General features: G+C 40.0%; 1 pseudogene; it reads right to left on the reverse strand.

The window, feature by feature from the left end:
- Positions 1-10,351: 10,351 nt before the first annotated feature.
- Positions 10,352-10,874, reverse strand: LOC116811769 (nuclear transport factor 2-like; annotated as a pseudogene).
- Positions 10,875-12,965: the final 2,091 nt, after the last annotated feature.

A 12,965-nucleotide genomic window follows, 5' to 3' on the forward strand; every position in this document is an offset into this window, starting at 1 on the left:
TGACTAAGTTTTGGCATGGTTTAGTTTTATATCCATAATATCGTATTATACATATTATATCACAACTTGGTTTTTTTGCTTCTTCATATTGATATCTTTCCATGTTTACACCTATAGCTATAGTTCATTCATTTTAAACTAACTTGAACAAAGAGTCCTTTCATATGAATATACCATAATTTGTTTATTCATTCACTTACTAATGGACATTTGTGTTTCCAGTTTCTCACTACTACAAGCAATATTGCAATGCACACTCTTATATGGGTCCTTTTGTACTAGGAATGGAATTACTTAGTTGAAAGGTAGATATCTTCAACTTTACTATATAGTAATGAGCCACATAACTGTATTTCGGTCAATGACAGACCACATATACAATGATGGTCCCATAAAATTATATTACCTTTATTTTAATGTACCTTTTTATGTTTGGATATAAATGTATCTAAACATAGTTACACAGACACTTACCATATGTCACAATTGTCTACAGTATTCAATGTAGTAACATGCTGTAAAAGTTTGTAGCCTAGGAGCAATAGGCTATGTCACATAGCCTAGATGTGTAGTAAGCTATACCACCTAGTTTTGTGTAAATACACTATGGTGTTTGCAAAAGGAAGAAATTGTCTAACAATGCATTTCTCAGAAGGTATCCCCGTCACTAACCAACACCTAACGGTATATGCCCAATTGCTTTCCAAGAAGGTTGTACACGTCTTCAATCCCTTATCTACAATTTTGAAGTCTGAAAATAAACCAAAAGTATTTTTCATGAGTTTAGCTTTTTTCACTTTGTTTATGGTGTTTTGGTATTTTTTACTACTTACAATTTTTTCAAGGTTATCAATAATTTTCTTTATGGTTGTGCTTGCCTTACTCTTCCAGCCACTATAAACTGGTTTCTGAACCATACCATTCCAATTATACTGCTCAAGAAGGTCACCAATTGTGCTTAGAAGCCAAATTTCATGAGCATTTTCAAGTATAATGAAATAACTAGTTGACCTCTGCAGCATTTGATCCTATTCATCTTTTTCTACCTTAGAACTTTCACCTCCCTTAGCTTTGACACCACTATCTCCTTAGTGCTCTGAATCTCTCTCTCTCGACCAACAGTCTACACACTATTAGTGGGATACAGCACTGTGCAGTGGGATTCAGAGTTTTCATTAAAATTACCAAGAATTCATGTGCTCTCATGTCCATCTGTGTGATGTGCTATGTGTGGTAGGTATGACATGTCATGAAAAACTTACTGTGCAAAAATATTGAGTGTTTCAATTAAGGATTTATTAAGGTAAAAATATATTAACGAGTAATTTCCAAATGAATTCGATACAACAGTAATGTGACATTAATGCCAATGAACTGAGGGAAAAAAGAACTTAGGAGATAAATTATGTATCTGCTACCCCCTACACCAATTGTTACATGTTCATTTCTTTGTTTCTGTCTAAGTGCCTATGTGTCACTTAGACTAGCACATACTTAGCTGCTGGTTGATGTTTATCTTCTCCAAAAGGTAAATTTAGTCACAACATTCTCAATCCAAGCACGAAATAAAGGTCAGATACTACAAAGAAAAATACCTTATTGTGCAATATTTTACAAACAGCATAGTAATACTTGTTTTAGGCAAGAATCATCAATGAATGCTAGAACTAGTGGGTGAAAGTTTGATGAAAAACAAGACATTCTCAAAATATCTTCCTCAAAGTTATTTATTAGTTGCAAAGGGAAGAATAGTACCTTGAGAATGTAGAAAACTGGCAGATCTTTTTAACCAACTGGTGATCAACATTAATATCACCAGTAATGGCACAAATAAATATCGTGTGCCTCCTGATATTATGCACTGAGAAGGACACAAATTACTTCTGTAATATACCTGCTGAAAATACTTAACTTGAATTAAATTGCATGGAAACATCAGACAAACCCAAAATGAGGGACATTCTAAAAAAGCTGACCTTTGTTCTTCAAAAATATTAATGCCATGAATGACAAAGAAAGGCTAAGGAATATGTTCCAGATTAAAGGAAACTAAAGTTGGTGGTTTCCCAAAATGTTAAATATAGAATTACCATATGACCCAGCAATTCCACTCCTAGGTATATGCCCAAGAGATTCAAAACAAATATTCAAACAAAACATTGAAAACATATGTTCATGTTCATAGAAGCACTATTCACAGTAATGAAAAGGTAAAAACAACCCAAACGTCCATCAGTGGATAACTGGAAAAACAAAATGTAGTGTATCCACACAATGGAATATTTTTCAGCCAGAAAATGGTTGAAGTAATGATACATGCCAAAATGTGGATGAACCTTGAAAATATCATGCTAAGTCAAAGAAGTCAGACACAAAAACCACATACTGGATGATTTCATTTACATGAAATGTCTAGAATAAACAAATCCACAAAGACAGAAAGCACATTGGTGGTTGCCAGGGGCTTGGGAGAAAGCAGGACAAATTACATGTATTTTTTTTTTTCTGAGACAGGGTCTTGCTCTGTCACCCAGGCTGGAGTACAGTGGTGTGACCATGGCTCACTGCAGCCTCGAACTCCCAGGGTCAATTGATCCTCCCATCTCAGCCTCCCAAGTAGTTGGGACTACAGGCATGCACCACCACACCTGGCTAATTTTTGTATTTTTTGTTTTGTTTTTATTTAACTTGTATTTTAAGTTCAGGGTACATGTGCAGGTTTGTTATATAGATAAACTTGTGTCATGGGGGTTTGTCATACAGGTTATTTTATCACCCAGGTATTAAGCCTAGTACCCATTAGTTATTTTTCCTGATCCTCTCTCTCCTCCCACTCTCCAATAGGCTTCAGTGTGTGTGTGTGTGTGTGTGTGTGTGTGTGTGTGTGTGTGTTTTGAGATGGAGTCTCGATCTGTCACCCAGGCTGGAGTGCAGTGGCGCAATCTGGGCTCACTGCAAGCTCCGCCTCCCGGGTTCACACCATTTTCCTGCCTCAGTCTCCCGAGTAGCTGGGACTACAGGCACCCGCCACCACACCCGGCTAATGTTTTTTGTATTTTTAGTAGAGACAGGGTTTCACCACGTTAGCCAGGATGATCTCAATCTCCTGACCTCATGATCCACCCGCCTCAGCCTCCCAAAGTGCTGGGATTACAGGCGTGAGCCACCACACCCAGTCCAGTGTGTGTTGTTTCCCTCTATGAGTCCATGTGTTCTCATCATTCAGCTCCCACTTGTAAGTGAGAACATGCGGTATTTGGCTTTCTGTTCCTGCATTAGTTTGCTAAGGATAATGGTCTACAGCTCCATCCATGCTCCTACAAAGGACATGATCTCATTCTTTTTTGTGGCTGTATAGTATTCCATGGTGTATACGTACCACATTTTCCTTATCCAGTCTACCATTGATGGGCATTTAGGTTGATTCCACGTCTTTGCTATTGTAATTTGGTCACAATGAACATACGTGTGTATGCCTTTAAAACAGAATGGTTTATATTCCTTTGGGTATATACCCAATAAAGAGATTGCTGGGTCTAATGGTATTTCTGTTTTTAGGTCTTTGAGGGATTGCCACACAATCTTCCACAATGATTGAACTAATTTACACTCCCACCAGCAGTAAGTGTTCCTTTTTCTCCACAACCTTGCCAGCAGCTGTTATTTTTTGACTTTTTAATAGTAGCCTGATGTGAGATGGTATCTCATTGTGGTTTTGACTTGCATTTCTGTAATGATCAGTGATGTTGAGCTTTTTTCATATTTTTGTTGGCCACATGTATGTTTTCTTTTGAAACATGTCTGTTTATGACCTTTGTGGGGTTTTGCCATTTTGCCCACCAACCCAAGTCCCACCTCCTCAGTATGCTTTTCAAAAAAAAGTATTGTAACCTTGAAAGTACAATGTATCTCAAACTATGGATCGCTCCCAAAGTACCTAGCATAGCACTGGGCATAAAGAACCCAAGTAAGTGCTTTCCCAAACTGATACATATATAAATTAACAAGAACAAAATTCAGATTATTTAATGAACATAATCTCAGTCTCCTTCACTGGCTCCTCATCCTCTGCTCACCCCTTAAATACTATTGTATAAATGGGGCTTGTATTAATACCTACCTCATGTAAGGTTGTTGTGAGAATTGAATGAGTAAGTACATATAAAGCATTTAGTATAGTGCCTGCTACATAGTAGGTGCTCAGTAAATGTTAGAAATTATTATATCACTGTCACTTTTCCCCAAACTTTTGTTATTGCCTGTAGTCTCATTCTTGGTTAATGGTCTCGCCACTGACCTAGGCTCCTAAACCTATTTTCCTGCCATTTAATGGCTTCAATCCCTTCTTAACTCCTCTCACACTCCCCATATTCACTTAGTCACCAAAGGCCTATTGATCCTTCTTTAAGGATCTGGGCTGGACGCAGTGGCTCACGCCTGTAATCCCAGCACTTTGGAAGGCTGACTTGGGCGGATCACCTGAGGTCAGGAGTTCGAGACCAGCCTGGCCAAAATGGTGAAACCCTGTCTCTACTAAAAATAAAAAAAAATTAGCCAGGCATGGTGGCACGTGCCTGTAATCCCAGCTACTTGGGAGGCTAGGGCAGGAGAATCACTTGAACCCGGAAGGCAGAGGTTGCAGTGAGCCGAGATCACACCATTGCACTCCAGCCTGGGCGATAGAGCAAAAATCCGTAAAAAAAAAAAACCAACCTCTCTGAATATATCACCTGCTCTCTTTTGTTCAGGCCCTCATTTCTCCCTTGAGAATACCAATGTCCTTCTAGTCTCCCTACCTCTGGCCTTTCCCCTGCCCAGTCTTCTTTATACTGTAACTATCCATCTAAAACAGTTTACTGTCCCCTTTAAAGCTCCTCAACTGCTACCAGTTATTCACATAGTTTGGCATGCAAGGCTCTTCTGTGCTCTGACCACTACCTACCTATCCAGCTTTACCTTCTATCCAATTCTTTATTCTATGCCTATAGTTCAATTATACCAGTCTATTTTCAGTTATAAGAATGGGCCATGCTGTTTCACCCCAGCATACCTGGGTAGTTTAAATTCTTCTTCCTGAAATATCCTTCCTAACTTTGTGCATTTGGTAAATACTTACTCATTCCCTGTTTCCATTTAATTACCTTCTCTGTGAAGATGTCTCAAATCTCATTCTCCATTGTTATACTTTATCACATTTTATGTTTGTTTTCCCTACTACTAGATTGCTCTTATTCCTGAAGAGCAAAAGCCATGTCTTATTCATATATTTATTCTCAATGTTTTGCATAGTATCTAGTACATAATGTGTTGGGAGGGGATGGTTAGTTAATGACTAAATAAGCCTCCTCTCTGGCCTTATTTCCTACTATCCTACTGGTTCCGTGGATATACATAGCACTTTCTAGCCTCTCTCCTTTGCTGCTGCCAATCTCTGTGCCTACAATGTTTTCCACTACTTCATCTCAACCTACTGAAAACCTATTTTCCGTGGGGCAGGTGATTCTCATCTCCTGTTGCTATCTTTTCTGATCACCACGGCTAAAAATGATCTCTTTCTTAGCCTGGTCTCTATTACACGGTGAGATCTTAGGATCAACAAGATCCAAAGATCAATAAGATTTTAGGATAGATAAGATCTAAAGATCAATAATATCTACTCTCTGCCCTCAAGAACTCACTGTCTACCATGGGGGTCCTTAAGCTAGGACAGTGGTTCTTGAAGCCTAGTGAATAAAAGAATTACCTGATGGGATTGTTCAAGATATTTGAGGCCTACCCTCAAAAGATTCTGATTTAGTAACTCAGGTTGCTTTATAAACAAGCATTCCTAGTGATTCTAATGCAGGTGAATAGTCTGTGCATGTCCTTTGGGAGGTTCATGAACCTGATGAACAACTGTGTAAATATATACGTATATGTGTATTTTTCTAGATAGAGTCCACAGTTTATAGTACATCATCTATGACCTCTAAAAAAGTTTAACTAGTCACTGATCAAATGGGAAATAGATATGTTAACTGACAGGTTACAAAACAATTCAGCTAAGTGATAGAAGAGAAATATGAATAAAGTGCTGTGGGAATATAGATCAGAAAGCAACTAAGTGTCCCAGAGAAAGCTAAGAAAAGCTTCATGTGAGGGTAACATTTTACTTTATTTATTATTTATTTGTTTTTAGAGGCAGGATCTCACTCTGTTGCCCAGGATTGAGTATAGTGGCACAATCATATCATATGAAATCATATGATTTCATATCGTGAAATGATAGTTCACTGCAGCCTCAAAGTCCTGGGCTCAAGAGGTCCTCTACCTCAGCCTCCCAAATAGCTGTGACTACAGGTGTGCACCACCACAGCCCGCTAATTTTTTTTTTTCAGAGATGAAAGTCTCACTACCTTGCCAAGCTGGTCTTAAACTCCTGGCCTCAAGTGATCCTCCTGCCTCAGCCTCCTGTGTAGCTGAGATTACAGGTGTGTTACCGAACCCAGCTTAGGTTAACATTTTAGCAGTATTTTCTAAAGTGAGTATACATTTGCCAAGTGCAGTAGAATACTGGTAATTCTAGGCATAGGGAACAGGATATGTAAAGACACAGAGATACAAAAAAGAAGTTTTACTTTCAATATGTCTAGAATATTTTGAAAGGAGATACATGTGAATAATGAGACTAGAGACACAGGTAGGGCTTTGTATGCCAAGTTAAATAGTTGCTTTGTTTTGTTTTGTTTTGTTTTGTTTTGTTTTTCAGAGACAGGCTGGAGTGCAGTGGCGCTCGTAGCTCACTGGAATCTCCAACTCCTAGGCTCAAGTGATCCTCCTGTCTCAGCTTCCCAAGGCACTAAAACTAGAGGTGTGCAGTATTTTTTTTTTTATTTATTTAGTACAGATAGCATCTCATTCTGTCACCCAGGCTGGTCTCAAACCCCTGGCCTCAACTAATCCTCCTACTTCAGCTTCCCAAAGCTCTGGGATTACAAGCATGAGCCACCACGCCTGGCCTGTTAAAGAGTTTTATTCTGTAAATAACAGAGAAACAAAAGAGTGGTTTTTAAATTAAGGTAAATTAAGGTAAAATTCACCATTTTAACCACTTTATATTATTTATTTATTTATTTATTTTAGAGACAGGGTCTTGTTCTTTTGCCAAGACTGGAGTACAGTGGCACAATCATAGCTCACTGCAGCCTCACACTCCTGGTCTCAAGTGATCTTACTGCCTCAGCCTCTCAAGTTGCTGGGATCACAAACCCAAGCCACCGTGCCCAGCTAAGTTTTATATTTTTAGTAGAGACGGCGTTTCACCATGTTGGCCAGGCTGGTCTCAAACTTCTGACGTCAAGTGATCCACCAGCCTCGGCCTCCCAAAATGCTGGGAGTATGGTCGTGAGCCACTGCACCTGGACAGGAGATCTATTGTACATCATGATGACTATAGTGGCTCCCAGGCATTGGGAGGAGGGGAACGAATAGGTGGAGCACAGGATTTTTAGGGCAGTGAAACTACTCTGTATGATATTGTAATGGTAGATACATGTCACTAAACATTTGTTGAAACCCATAGAATATATAATACCAAGAGTGAACCCTAATGTAAACTATAGACCTTGGGTAATAATGATGGTTCATTGATTGTGACAAATATACCACTCTGGTGTGGGATGTTGATAGTAAAAGAGATTGTGCATGTGTGGACAGGAAGTATATGGGAACTCTCTATACTTTTTGCGCAGTTTTGCTGTGAATCTAAAATTTCTGTAAAAAATAAAGTGTATGGCCGGAAACGGTGGCTCATGCTTGTAATTCCAGCACTTTGGGAGGCCAAGGTGGGTGGATCACGAGGTCAGGAGTTCGAGACCAGCCTGGCCAAAATGGTAAAACCCCGTCTCTACTAAAAATACAAAAATTAGCCAGGCGTGGTGGTGCGCGTCTGTAGTCCCAGCTACTCTGGAGGCTGAGGCAGGAGAATCACTTGAACCTGTGAGTTGGAGGTTGCAGTGAGCCAAAATCGCACCATTGCACTCCAGCCTGGGCAAAAGAGCAAGACCCTGTCTCAAAAAAATAAATAAAACAATGTAAAACAATAACAACAAAAAATCCCGTATCTTTAAACTTTATCCCCTATGACTCCTTTTTTAGGCCTCCTGCCCTTTTAGGGCAAATTCTCCTGCCTCAGCCTCCCGGGTAGCTTTTTTAGGCCTCACAAAACTTGTTCCATAAAAACCAGTCCATCCCTTTCCTTGCTATCTAGACTGAGAGGCCTAACTCCTCCTCCTTAACTTTAATAAGCCGTCTGAAGAGCCTCTTTAGTACCTCTTCTTTAGTCTCCCTGTGACACTTCAACTCCCGGCAGCCTACTTTACTCTACCCAGACAAATAACCTAATGACTTATGTCCAAAAGGTGATCTGAACTGATTAAGGAGGAAACTCTTTTTTCTTAGAGATTGGGTCTCACTATGTTGCCCAGGCTGGTCTCAAACTACTGGTCTGAAGTGATTCTCCCACCTCAGCCTCCTGAGTAGCTGGGACTACAGGTGCATGCTGCCATGCCCAGCTATCTTTTATACTTTACCATCTTCTCTGTTTTCAACTAGCATGGCCTATCTACCTAACCTGTCCACCGTTTTACTATTTTCCAAAAAATTCAAGATTTGAGTCAAACAAAAACATTAAAAATACTAATGGTAAATACTAAGAATGCTAATGTTGGCTGGGCACGGTGGCTCATGCCTGTAATCCCAGCACTTTGGGAGACCGAGGCAGGCATATCACCTGAGGTCAGGAGTTTGAGACCAGCCTGACCAACATGGAGAAATCCCGTCTCTACTAAAAATACAAAATTAGTTGGGTGTGGTGGCGCATGCCTGTAATCCCAGCTACTCGGGAGGCTGAGGCAGGAGAATTACTTAAACCCAGGAGGTGGAGGTTGCAGTGAGCCAAGATTGCGCCATTGCATTCCAGCCTGGGCAACAAAAGCGAAACTCTGTCTAAAAAATAATAATAATAAAAAGAATGCTAATGTTAAAAGGACTATTCTGGAAGGAAAGTATATTAGTCAGAGTTCTCCAGAGAGACAGAACCAATAGGATACGTATAGATAGACATATGAGAGGGAATTTATTAGGGGAATTGGCACACATGATTATAGAGGCTGAAAAATCCCACAACAGGCCATCTGCAAGCTGGAGACCCCGGGATGCTGATAGCATGGCTCAGTCCAAGTCTGAAGGCCTCAGAACCAGGGAAGCCAATGGCATGTAACTCTCAGTCGGAGGCCAGAGGCCTGAGAACCGAAGGTTAGGCAGGGAGCACTGGTGTAAGTTCTGGAGTCCAAAGACCGGGGAGACCAGAGTTCTTTTACCCAAAGCAGGAGACAAATGTATCCCAGCTCCAGCAGATAAATCAACACATTTGCCTTTTTCTCATTTTTTGTTCTCTACAGGTCCCTAACAGATTGGATGATGCCTGCCCACACTAAGGGCAAATCTTCCCCACCTAGTCCACTCAGACTCACACAATCATCTCTTCTGGAAACCCTCACAGACACACTCCAAAATAATGCTTTACCAGGATTCTAGGTGTTCCTTAATCCAGTCAGGTTGACATCTAAAATTAACCATCAGAGAAAATATGCAGAAGATCTAATTTCTTACAAACTCAAGAAACAAAAGGGAACTACTTTTCTTCAAATGAGCCTAATTTGCATTCATTATAGCCTGATGTCCAAGAGGCTCTGACCCTTAAACTGCTGTAAGCTGCTCTGACAATAAATAATTAATTGCATACCTGTGAAGAACAATCCTTCACATGATTCAACTTCCATCTCATTAACTCTGCTTTCCACTGCCTAATAATAGTGACTATTTATTGAGCTCTAAGTATGTGCCAGGCATCGTGTTGTGTGCTTTATTTTTTTTCATTTAATTCTTACAGTATCAATCCACTTGAGAGATGAAGAAACTGAAGTTTGGAGAAAGTAAGTAATATTTCCACGATCAGGCAGCTAGTACATAGGAGAGCCAGGATTCATTCTTTCAACTATTAAATATTAAAGAAATCTTTTTTTGTTAATAAAATTTTTGTGGTTTTATTGTATCATCTGAACAAATCAATGTCTGGGCAGTGAGGCAGCTACTTTCTCCTTCCCTTCTTTGGGTTACTAGAGCAACTTCTCCATAGATTTAAAAAAAAAAAAAAAAGGACAACCTTTTGCATTACTTAAGTCTTTCCAAGGCATGCGCTGGTACAACACAAACTTCTCCCGTCAGAAGCAACTAGTCTAGTGTCCAAACATCATGCACAACACCTTGGTGGCAGCAGCGCACTGTGCCCACTCCCGCCGCAGCCCTGCTCATTTGTGCATGATATTTGGAGCATCTGGAGGAGTGGGAATAGTATTGGGAAGAGGAGGGAGGAGGAAACAGTATGAGTGCCTGGCTGAGAGGAGGTCAACCGAAGTTGTGCAGGGCAAGCCTGAACATGTCATTGGTGAAAGCATCGTTGATGTTCTTTAATAGGTGGAACCCCATGATGAGGTCTTCATCCGCCTTAAGCTGACCCACAGCCATGCTGATGATGCAGCTATCTGGCATGGACTAATGGTCCTGCACCGTGATGCTGTGCTGGATTTTCTGGAACGGAAGGCTAGACAAGTTCTCCACAATGGCAGCTTTCCCCTGGAACTGTTGTCTTTCTCACGTAAGGCATGACGCATCAATGTAAATTGCGCCTAATTGGGTTCTATCGTTATCAAATAACTGGTAGTAATGTTGAATGAAGCTGGATCCAACCTGCTCCCAAATTGGCTTGTCTTCCATTCTGGAGCATCACCCAGCCTCGCGGAGACCCGAGGGGCTGGCATGATGGCGGCAACGGAGGCGGCCAAGAAACCTTTAAAATATGATTGGCATCTCTATATAGCCAATATTTCCTTAGAAAAGGAAAATTCATCATAATTAAATTTATATTTATTTAGTTAGTTATTGCAGAGACAAGGTCTCACTATGTTGCCCAGGCTGATCTCAAACTCCTAGGCTCAAGTGATCCTCCCACCTCAGCCTTCCAAATTGCTGGGATTATAGGCGCAAGCCACCATGCCCAGCCTATAATTAAACTTCTATCCATTTTTAGTATTTTTAGTTTTGGGGGGTCTTTTTGGGTTTTTTGTTTGTTTTTTGAGACAGATAGATATTCATAGATATTTTCACCCGGCTGGAGTGCAGTGGTGCCATCATAGCTCACTGCAACCTGAAACTCCTGGGCTCAAGAAATCCTCCAGCCTCAGCCTTCCAAGTAGCTGGGACTACATTAGTGCACCATCATTTCCAGCTAATTAAAAATTTTTTTTTTTTAGAAACAGGGTCTCATTATGTTGTCCAGGCTGGTCTCGAACTTCTGACCTCAAGCAACCCTCTCACCTTGGCCTCCCAGAGTGCTAGGATTACAGGCATGAGTCACCGTGCCTGGCCTTCTATTCATTTTAACTTGAAAGCATACTTCCTTTCTATTTAACCTTGCCTTCATAGATATTTTTATTATAGTTCATTGTAAGCTTCTTCATTTTTGAACTCAAGCCAGGTCCCCACACAGGCTTAGTTCTCCTAGTTCTCTCGGTTTTTATAATTAATGACTACCACTCTACTGACTGTGTCCATAACCCCCAGGGCCTCCTCTCTGTTTTGCTGCTTATAACCCAGGCCTTAACTTGTCCTCTAGGGTCTAAGATTCATATCTATATTTTTCCACATTCCCCTTTTTTATTATTTTTCTTTCTTGTTCTTTTCTACAGAGCCGGGGGACTACTCACCTGGCTAAACCAGAATGACACAGATTGCCTCATAAACTGGAATTCTGACAGCCCAAGAGTACAATATCCCAGGTCACAAATGACAGAGGACTGTACAAGTGATAGATTTTTTGTGATTTTTTTTCTGATGGCTGCTAGAATGAAAAATAAAGAAATATTACATCTCTAAGAGTAACCATTAAATTCCTCCATATTACTTCAGAGTAGAAATCAATTTAATAAGTCCCCAGCATGGTGATAAATAATTTTTCTGCTGTTGTCAACCAATATCAAATATACAGTACTAGTATAGAAACAGCTATAAGGCTCCTTTCCAGCTGATCACTCCTCTCCTCCACTCCATTGCCAGCAATTATGCACCTCAGTATCCAATTATTCCAATGTTCTTTTATCCTGTAACAAATGGTAGCCAGAACTCAATATGTGCCAGATTATCATCACGGCAATTAATATTCTTAGGGTTTCATAACTGGAGCTCTACATCTCTGATTCACTCTTATTTTTGCTTTACATTTTCTCTTCTATGCTTCTAGCTATGTATCTTATTTATACAGAGATAAAATTATATCAAATATAGCTAGGGTAATTAAGATGGAACCCTCACACTAAAGCAGATCCTAAGTAGTCCTGTATATATTGTGGGTTGCAAATGGTCCTGGAAAAGAATATAAAAAGGTCATTCCAAAAAGTCAATACATGTTTTTAGAGATGAGTTCTCACTCTGTCACCCAGCCTGGAGTGCAGTGGTGTAATCATAGCTTACTGCAGCCTCAAATTCCTGGGCTCAAGTCATCCTACTGCCTCAGTCTCCAGAGTAACTGGGACTACAGGCACACACCACCATGCCCGGCATCAATACATTTTTTAAAGCTCCAATTTTCTAATTACAAATAGATAAAAAATCCATCACAGTATACTGGATACAGCCCAAGGAAAAATCTGATTGATACTAAACTGCATTCTTACCAAACTTATGATCTATAGTCAACTTTAATTCTATTGGTGGCATTAATAATTTATCACACATACCAATTTCACATTTGTCATAGTCACAGTATTCCAAAGCTGTCAAATTACTTCCCAGCTACCAATATCAGTTCCCAAATTTCACTGAGATCTAAACAAAACAATTTCAAAAAGTTTCCTTAGTTCACTGTCTAG

This window comes from Hylobates moloch, unplaced genomic scaffold (assembly GCF_009828535.3).
Source record: "Hylobates moloch isolate HMO894 unplaced genomic scaffold, HMol_V3 SCAFFOLD_7, whole genome shotgun sequence".
Lineage (NCBI taxonomy): Eukaryota > Metazoa > Chordata > Mammalia > Primates > Hylobatidae > Hylobates > Hylobates moloch.